Source organism: Aotus nancymaae, unplaced genomic scaffold (assembly GCF_030222135.1).
Source record: "Aotus nancymaae isolate 86718 unplaced genomic scaffold, 86718_ANA_hifiasm-v0.15.2.pri h1tg000089l, whole genome shotgun sequence".
Classification (NCBI taxonomy): domain Eukaryota; kingdom Metazoa; phylum Chordata; class Mammalia; order Primates; family Aotidae; genus Aotus; species Aotus nancymaae.
The window spans coordinates 9,041,393-9,050,420 of record NW_026988504.1 but is presented as its reverse complement, the minus strand read 5'-3'; the positions used below and the strand labels follow the sequence as shown (position 1 = coordinate 9,050,420).

General features: G+C 51.7%; 1 long non-coding RNA gene across 1 annotated transcript in view; it reads right to left on the bottom strand.

Moving 5' to 3' along the window:
• Positions 1–5,114: 5,114 nt before the first annotated feature.
• LOC135271698 (uncharacterized) overlaps positions 5,115–9,028 on the bottom strand; it is a 65,314-nt gene continuing 61,400 nt past the window's right edge. The window contains exon 3 of the long non-coding RNA XR_010339834.1: positions 5,115–5,218. This is a non-coding gene — a long non-coding RNA (uncharacterized LOC135271698). The remainder of the gene's footprint in view (positions 5,219–9,028) is intronic.

Genomic DNA, 9,028 nt, shown 5'->3' with positions numbered 1-9,028 from the left:
GAGACAGAGGTTTTCAAAGAGCATAAAAAGGAAAGAAAAGAATAAAGGGGTTGGGGGGGCACATGATTCAAAATCCCCTCTGCAGCAAGCTCTTGTAACTGCATGTCCAGCGCTCCCCCTTCCTCGCACCTTCCCTTTTGACATCAACATTCAATCATCTTTTCCCATTCACTTCATCTCTTCCATTTTTATCTTACGCTGCCCGTGAAAATTGGTGTGAAATAAAAAGGCAACTCTGCCTACAGATGTAATCAATTGATTTGGCAGGTAGCCCACAGGCACCTAGGAAGAGGACAGCCAATTTTCAGTGGACATCCTCCCCCGCTTCTCTTCCTTTCTCTACTTCCTCCCTTCCAGGCTCTCCGTCCCCCTCCTTTTATTTTTCTGTCTTCTTCCTTTTGGCCTTCCTTTGATCTTCTTGTTATTTTCTGCTTTGTATTTAATAGAATTAGACCAGCCTATGAATTTCCCCCCATTCTTTCTTTCTTCTTATTTTATATAACAGGCAGCAGAGGGGAAGGTGTCTGTCTTGCCCGCCTTTCTATCTCTGCATAAGGCCAGGAGAGCTCAGTATTCCCAGGGGCCTTGTCAATCTTCCTGGGGAGGTGGGGCCACGCTCAACATCTTGAAGGATCCCAACCTCCTGCCCCAGATAGAAGATGGGTCTATAAAACAAATCCTAGAGTGGAATGGCTCTTCATCATCCAGGAGAGGAGAAAATGTTCTATGCAGGAGGATTATTTATTTTCACTCATTAATTCACTTATTAAGCATCGCTATTGGCCAGACACTGGGGATACAGAAATGAACAAAGCCGTTGAAGATCCTGCTCAAGTACATTGCCTGGCACATAGTAGGTGCTCAATAATCACTGGCTACTTTTGGCTATCATTCTTCTGGAAGTATCTATGATTGTGCAAGATATTTACTCATGTTCAATAAATGTTAGTTTCCTCCCTTCTAGAGATACTATCTCTGTATGTTATCTGTTTATTGGTCTTGATTATTGCTTTAATACAAAAAGAATAGAGGAGTAAAATTAAAATGTTCACTCTGGTCTAGTCTAGATTAGAAGATAGTCATTAGACACAAATAAACATGTAATTAAAAATTGTGATAAAAGAAAAAGCACAGGGTGATACAGGAGGATTGAATTTAGAAAGGAGTGGGGGAGGAATCTGGAGCCTGCATCTTAAAGAAGCATCGTGTAACCCAGTGGCTCTCAAAGTGGCGTTCTCTCAGCCACAGAAGCAGCAGCATTAGGAACTTATTAGAAATCTACATTTTCAGGCTGCCCCAGAACTATTGAATCGGAAACTCTGGGTACCAGCCTTTCTAGGTAACTCCAATACTCTCAAAAATGTGAGAACTGCTCATGAAGCTGAGACTGGAAGGAGGCGTTGGAGTTGGCCAAGTGGTGGGGAGAAAGAAGGCTTTCCAGGTGGAGGAGACAGCATGTACCAGGGTCCAGAGGCAGGAAAGACCACCAGGGCTGGGATGTAGAGAGAGAGTGTAAGAATCAGACCCTTCAGTGCCTTAGAATGACTGGAAAGAGTGTGCATTTTTTCCTAAGTCCACCAGGATTCCCTAAGGCCGGGGTCCCAGTCCATGGCCTGTTAGGAACCAGGCCATATAGCACAAGGTTAGTGGTGGGTGAGTGAGCGTTACCACCTAAGCTCTGTCTCCTGTTAGCTCACCAACGGTATTAGGTTCTCATAGGAGGCTGGGCACAGTGGCTCAGACCTGTAATCCCAGCACTTTAGGAGGCCAAGGCAGGTGGATCACTTGAGGTCAGGAGTTCAAGACCAGCCAAGCCAACATGTCGAAACCCTGTCTCTACTATAAATACAAAAATTAGCTGGGCATAATGGCAGGTGCCTGTAACCCCAGCTACTTGGGAAGCTGAGGCATGAGAATTGCTTGAACCTGGGAGATGCAGACGAGATTGAGCCGAGATTGCACAACTGCACTATAGCCTGGGTGACAGACAGAGTGAGACTCTGTCTCACAAAAAAGATTCTCATAGGAGCACAAACCCTATTATGAACCGTGCATGCAACGGTTCTAGGTTGGGTATTCTCTGTAAGAATCTAATGCCTGATGATCTGAGATGGAACAGTTTCATCCTGAGACCACCCCACCCCATCCCACCCATGAAAAAATTGTCTTCTATGAAACCAGTCCCTGGTGCCAAAAAGGTTGGGCCTCCCCCTGCCCTAAGGGGTTCTAAGCAGAGAAATGAAGCCATAGGATGTTGATGTCATAGAATCCTATCACTGCCCACAGCTGGCTCCCAGCTGCTCCTGGCCACACCTGCCCCATTGGAGGGGCCCCTTCTTAGCCCCTGAGAAAATGGCACTCTTGGGTGGTGTGGGAGGTCCTAGTGGAAAGTTCTTGCTTTTCATTCCATGCCTCTTGAGACCTGATGGGATTTTCTGTCATCATATTATATTTATTTTTACCTCTTTTCAAATATCAACAAGCGGCATCAGAACAGTGGGCTCATCGGCTACTTTTGTTTCTGCTCCACAAGTTCCTGAATTTTATGAAATAAAAACTAACAAAATGTTATAAGGCCAATATTTATCAAATATTTTTATAAGTCAGGGTTTTTTTTGAGACTTGCCTCCTCATTCATTTAACAAATTTTTTCGAGCACCTGCTGTGCCCTGGGCAAGTGCAGTCGTGAGGATAGAAACGGAGACCAGCATTCTGCCTCCATGGAGGGTCTGTGCTCATGGCAGGAGTCAGACCAACACAATCCAAGAGCAAAATACATCTCAGAGTTTGCCTAGGAAGCGGAGGGAGGCATGCCAGGTTGGGCTGGGCAGGGAAAGCCTGAGAAGGTAGTGGCTGGGCACAGCCTTGGGGAGAGGAGCTAACTGGGGGATGGGCAGGTGGGTAAGGGTGGGAGGCTCATGAGAGCAGGAACAGCAAGCTCCGAGGTGCTGAGCAAGAGCAGGAAAGGAGGCGTGGCTTAGTGGGATGAGGAGGAGAGGACAGGGAGGAGTGGGGAGGAGCCTCGTGGGCCGCCAGGTGGATTTTGGCTTTTACACCAAGTGACACAGGAGCCCATAGGCAGGGCAGTGGGAATTCTAACATTCTGAAAGGGCCATTGGGCTGCTTGCTGAGAACAGCTTGTAAGAGGGGCAGGGCAAGGAGGAGAGAAGAGAGCTGGCAGGAGGACCTCCTGCTACGATACAGGTGGGAGCGGATGGGAGCCTGGGCTGGAGCAGCGGAGGGTGGGATACGGTCAGACACTGGATGGCCTCCGAACTGAGCGCCAACAGGATCCACTGCTGGGCCAGGTAAGGGATGAGAGAGGTGGTTTATGGATGATCTGAGTGATGAAAACATAGCACTGCCACTCATGAGGTTGAGGAAGGCCGGGGAGAGGCTGGTGTTTCTAGGGGAAGGAGTTGCTGGTTAATTCAGTGTTGGGCATGTGACATTTGAGATGCCATTGTGTTGCTTTGGATGTCCCAAGAGGCAGATGCCAAGACAGGACTGGATACTTACTGGGGGGAAAGGCAGTAAAGGACAAAGGGGAGGAAGCAGAAACTGGCAGACTGCCATGCGGGCCTGGCCCCCGTGAAAGAAGAGGGGGATGGAAGGAGGCCTGGGAGGAAGAGCTTCCAACCACAGCCCAGCTCCCAGAGCGTTCATTCAGGCTGATGGGAGGTCCTTGAGCCAAAGCTTCCCGTGGGGTATCCAACATCCCACAAGTGCGGGCCTGCCCTGGCACCGCCCCCTCTAACCCCATCCCACCTGCTCAGCTATTGGCTGGGAGAAGCCCACATCATGTGTGGCGTCAGCACGCCACAGGGGCGGGCCCAGTGGGGTAGCAGTGAGGTGTCGGTCACCGTGGTCCCCTTAACAGGAGGTGCGAGCGGAGCAATTTTACAGCCACCACACGCTATTAGACACGTAAGTGGAGATATCTCGTAGGCAGTTTAGATATATGAGTCTGGAGTTCAATGCAAGGTTCAAGGAAGAGATAAAAATTTAAGTGTCTTCAGCTTATAAATGGTATTTAAAGGCACAAGAATGGATGAGTGCGTGTACAGCTGGCGGGGACAAGCACTCCAAGGACTGAGTCCTGAGGCACGTTTGCATTTAGAGGAGTCAGCAACAGTGGCCAGGGAGGTGGGAGGGAAACCAGGAGTCTGTGCGGTCCTGGAAGTCAAGTCAAGGAAATGCTTCATGGAGGAGGGAGCACTTCCTTTCAGAAAACCGCCCATCATGCTGGTGAGCATCGTCACGGGCCGGGCAATTTGCTAAGGACTTCGTGAGCAGCTCCACACTCCACGGCTCTTCTCCCCTGTGGTGGCTGCCGTGGTGTGCTGCCTGGATGCCCTCTCAGGGCCAACACAGCCATTTCCCAGTTGCTGGGAGTGTTGGCTGCTGATACTGAAGGTCACACCCCCTCCCCGGGGACAGCCTGTACCCAGGGAGACAGGTTGACACAGCCTCCCTGCCACATTTGGGACACCTCAAATGGACCATCTGGCTTACAAGCTCTTAGTGGGACCAGCTGAAGCCTCCAATGTGGCTACAGAGTCAGGCAGATTCCTCCATCAGAGTAAAGAACCACTGACTGCATGGGCTGGGGGTATGTGGTGCTACTTGCTATGTCTTATCTTAAAGAATCTGTTGGATACTTCAGAGAAACAGAAACTCACAGAGTCTCTGGCCAGTCCACTGTAAGCTGTGACCCACTTCACCCCCTCCTGACACTCCCAGCTTCCCCACCACTTTCCCTCTTTTCTATAGCACTTAACACCTACCAACCTATGATTTCATTTCCTTATTTATTGGTCTACTGTTGATTATTCATCTTCCTTCTTTCCTAGAATGTCAGCTCTAGGAGGGCAGGGATATTCATCCATTTTATCCACTGATGTACCCACTGATGTATCCCAAGTGCCTAGAATGCTGCTTACTGCATAGCAGGTGCCAATATATATGCACAAAATGAGTTCCTGATGAGCTGACCTTCAAGATCTCACAGCCCAACTCTCCCATTTTTGCTGAATCCCACCATCCCACATGAACAGAATGAACCAGACCTCCAAACACACAGAGGCAGCTAGGACTTACCATCGTTAGGATGCAGCCTCCTCACCTGCAAGGTGAGATGCCGGGGATGGTTCATTCACAACATGGTCACAAGGAGACACCTCGAAGCCTTCCTGTAATGCTGTCAATGAGGCTGACCCTATGGATGGAATCAACAGTCCAACGTGAGTCTGAGGTCCTGTTTCAGAGGTATCCACAGCACCTAAAGGGTGCTGGGAAGGGGGTTCTTTGAGAACAGCACACACTGAACTCCTACAGGAGGAGAAGACAGACCCATTTTAGACCGATGGCTGCTCTGGAGTAGGGAACTTATTGTGAGATTCCTGTGCTAGAAAAAAGAGACTCAGTCATTCCTCCTGGTAAGTAGGCACGGCTTTCGATGGGAAGTCCTGCCTTCGCTATTTCCTAGCCACGTGACCTCAGCCAAGTCAAAAAATATCCTGGAACCTCATTATCTGTCATTACCTGTCAGATGGGAAATGAGTAAGATTATGTGTCTGAAAATGTTTCATAAATTCCAAGGCAGTGGTTCCCAGACTGAGATTTCATAGACCAGGAACGTTTCCAGTCATCTGGAGCTGACATAAGGATTCCAACTTTCTATTTTGCCACCTAAGGACATTGAAACACAAGCAAGCAAGGAAGCAGTGGCTTGCCCATCGTCACTATTCTGTATCAAAGGCAGAACACACTTTATGCTAAAAATGGAAGAAGGCCAGCAATCTGAACAAAAGATCGTCCTTGCAGCTTGAAAAAAGAGGTGAACTTAAAGGCAAAACTCACTGGCTTGTCCTTGAATTTTCTCATGTTGCCAGAAACAAGGGGTTTTTCTCTGGGAACATGGTGAAATGATGAAATAAGAAGGCTGGGATGGCACACCCAGGTAAACAAGAGAAGCTGCCAGCAATGGAGGTGGACCCAGAGCTTCAGGCTCCCAGGGGCTGAGGGGGTCAAGGTCTCCACCCACCTGACACCCATCTGAAGCATGCTGGGGCACAAAGGTACTGCAGGTGGGAAGCTTTCTGTAGGGTTCCCTGTGGAGGACAGAGTAAAGAGCTTCTCTCTACAGGAGTGGGCTGGGAGCCAGGGCCTGGTTAGCAGAAACACAACATTCACGTGATCAATCCTGAGTGCCGAGCACTGTGCGAACGGCTTTGAAGGTTACAAGAAGGAACGATTATCATTCGTTTTGCAGCTTGGGAAACTGAGGCACACAGAGGTTTCCATTCCTTCCCCAAATCTCACAGCTAGTCAGTGGCAGAGCCGGGGCCCTAATTCAGCCAGCCTGGTTGCAGAGAAGTGTGTTGAACCACTCACGCCAAGGCATGACCTCCAGAGCGATGGATGGGGTGCTCTGCTCATGCAAAGAGGCAAATTTCTAGCAGAATCCACCCTGATCCTGATGCTCACGGGCTGGCATGTTGGGCCCAAGGCAGCAAAGCGACTATGAGTTTCCCACTGGAATGGGTTGGACAGTGACATCCATGAAGGTATGTCCAAGTCCCAAATCCCTGGAATCTGTAAAGGGGACCCTATTGACCTTATTTGGGGAAAGGGCTTTTGCAGAGGTAATTGAGATCTTGAGATGAGGCCTGGGCGCGATGGCTCAGGCCTGTAATCCCAGCACTTTGGGAGGCTGAGGCGGGCGGATTATTTGAGTCTACGAGTTCAAGACAAGCCTGGGCAACATGGTGAAACCCCATCTCTACAAAGAATACAATTAGCCGTGGTGGTATGTGCCTGTGGTCCCAGCTTCTCAGGAGGCTGAGGTGGGAGGATTGCTTGAACCCAGGAGGCAGAGGCTGCATTGAGCCAAGATCACACCACTGCACTCCAGTCTGGGTGACAGAGCCAGACCCTATCTCCACCAAACCCTCCCCCGCCCAAAAAAAGGGCTGGGCATAGTGGCTCACACCTGTAATCCCAGCATTTTGGGAGGCTGAAGCGGGCAGATCACAAGGTCAGGAGATCGAGACCATCCTAGCCGACATGGTGAAACCCCATCTCTACTAAAAATACAAAAATTAGCTGGGCATGGTGATGTATGCCTGTAATCCCAGCTACTTGGGAGGCTGAGGCAGGAGAATCGCTTGAACTAGGGAGTCAGGATTGCAGTGAGCTGTGCTGTCCTCCAGCCTGGTGACAGAGTGAGACTCCATCTCAAAAAAAAAAAACAACAATCTTGAGTCATCCTTGACTTGGGGAAGGCCCTAAATCCACTGAAGGGTGTTCTTATATGAGAGAGGAAAGGAACAGACACAGAGACACAGAGGAGAAGGCCACAAGAGGACAGAGGCAGGTGCTGGAAGGAGGCGCGTGTGGGAGCCAAGCCACGCCAAGGACTGTGCAGCCCGGAAGCCGGGAGAGAAGCCCGGGAAGGGATCCTCCCTTAGAAGGTAACTGTGCTGACAACTTGAATTTCGACTTCTGGCCTCCCCAGTTGTTGAGAAATACATTTGTGCTGTTTTAAGCCGCCAGCGTGTGGTACTTTTTAAAAGCAGTCCCAGGAAACTCACACATCCACTTTCCTACTTCCTTCGCGCCAGCTTCCAAACCTCTCCCCTATGAGAGGATCAGAGAGTCCCGCCCAGCCCCGAGCAGTGAGCTGCCCCCCCCACTCCATGCACCCCCTCCCGTTCCTCACATTCATCCCCCACCGAACCCATCGACAAAGTGCTGAATCGGTGGGTGAGATCCCCATAGCAACGGCTCGCATGCCAGAACCCAGGATTACGACACCTGATCAGCCAGAGACGCGCTGGGGGGCCCGGGAGGGGCTGCTGCAAACAGGCTTGGCCGAGGGGCGGCTGCACGCGGCGAATCCCCGGGGCTTTGCGCCGGACAAACCGGCGGGGTGGGGGGATAATCTGCAGGCGCAAACGGCCAGGCCAGGAGCCTCCTCCAGCGTCCTGGGCCCACGATGTGGCCCCTGCGCGGAGACAAAGACAAGGCCCTCGCCCTCCCGTGCTCCCAAAGCCGCCCATCCTCGTCAGGGGGCCGCCCCCTCCGCCGCCTGGGAGGGCCCTACGCGCCCGGGCCCCTGAGGATGTCCCCTCGGGGATGTGCCTGACCGGGCGCTCCCCGCCCTCCACCGTCCACCCGCCTTGCTCTGCCCGCGTGGACGCGACCTCCGGTTCGGACACTAGCGGGTGCTCAGGGCCGCCCAGGGCGAGGGTCGGGGACTGGACCATCTCTCGGCCTCTCGACCCCTAAGGCCCCCGTACACCGCGCCGCGCCCTCTGCCGGCTCCCTCCAGCTCCCTCAGGCCCCCGCATCCCACCGGGGCTCGTCTCCACAGTGGGTCAGCGCTTCCCCGCCCCACGCCCTCCACAACTCCTCTCCACCCAGGCTCCTGTCACCCCCACGGGGGTTCACCCCCTCCCGCCCATTAGCCTTCCCCAGCCCAACATGCACCTTCCCACGGAAGTCCCCTCCACGCACACACCCTACACTCGCGCACACATTTACACACACAAACCCTCCAGTCACACATTCACACCTCACACAAATGCAGACACCCCCACATTCACACGTACACACACATGCACCCTCACATTCACACACCCTCACACACGCACACACAAACGGGTACACCCCCCACTCACACATACACACATTTACACACACATGCCCTCACAGTCACACCTTCACACACCTTCACAGATACAATCAAATGCAGACACTCCCACACTCACACATACATTTACACACACACCCTCACAAACATCCACACACCCTCACACATGCACAAACGCAGATACCCCCATACTCACAGATACACACACACACAGTCACACACCCTCACACATGCACACACAAATGCAGGCACCCCCACACACACCTACTCCCATTTACACACATGCCCTCACAGTCACACATTCATACCCTCATACAGTCAAATGCAGACACCCCACACACACACTCACATATTTACACACACCCTCACATT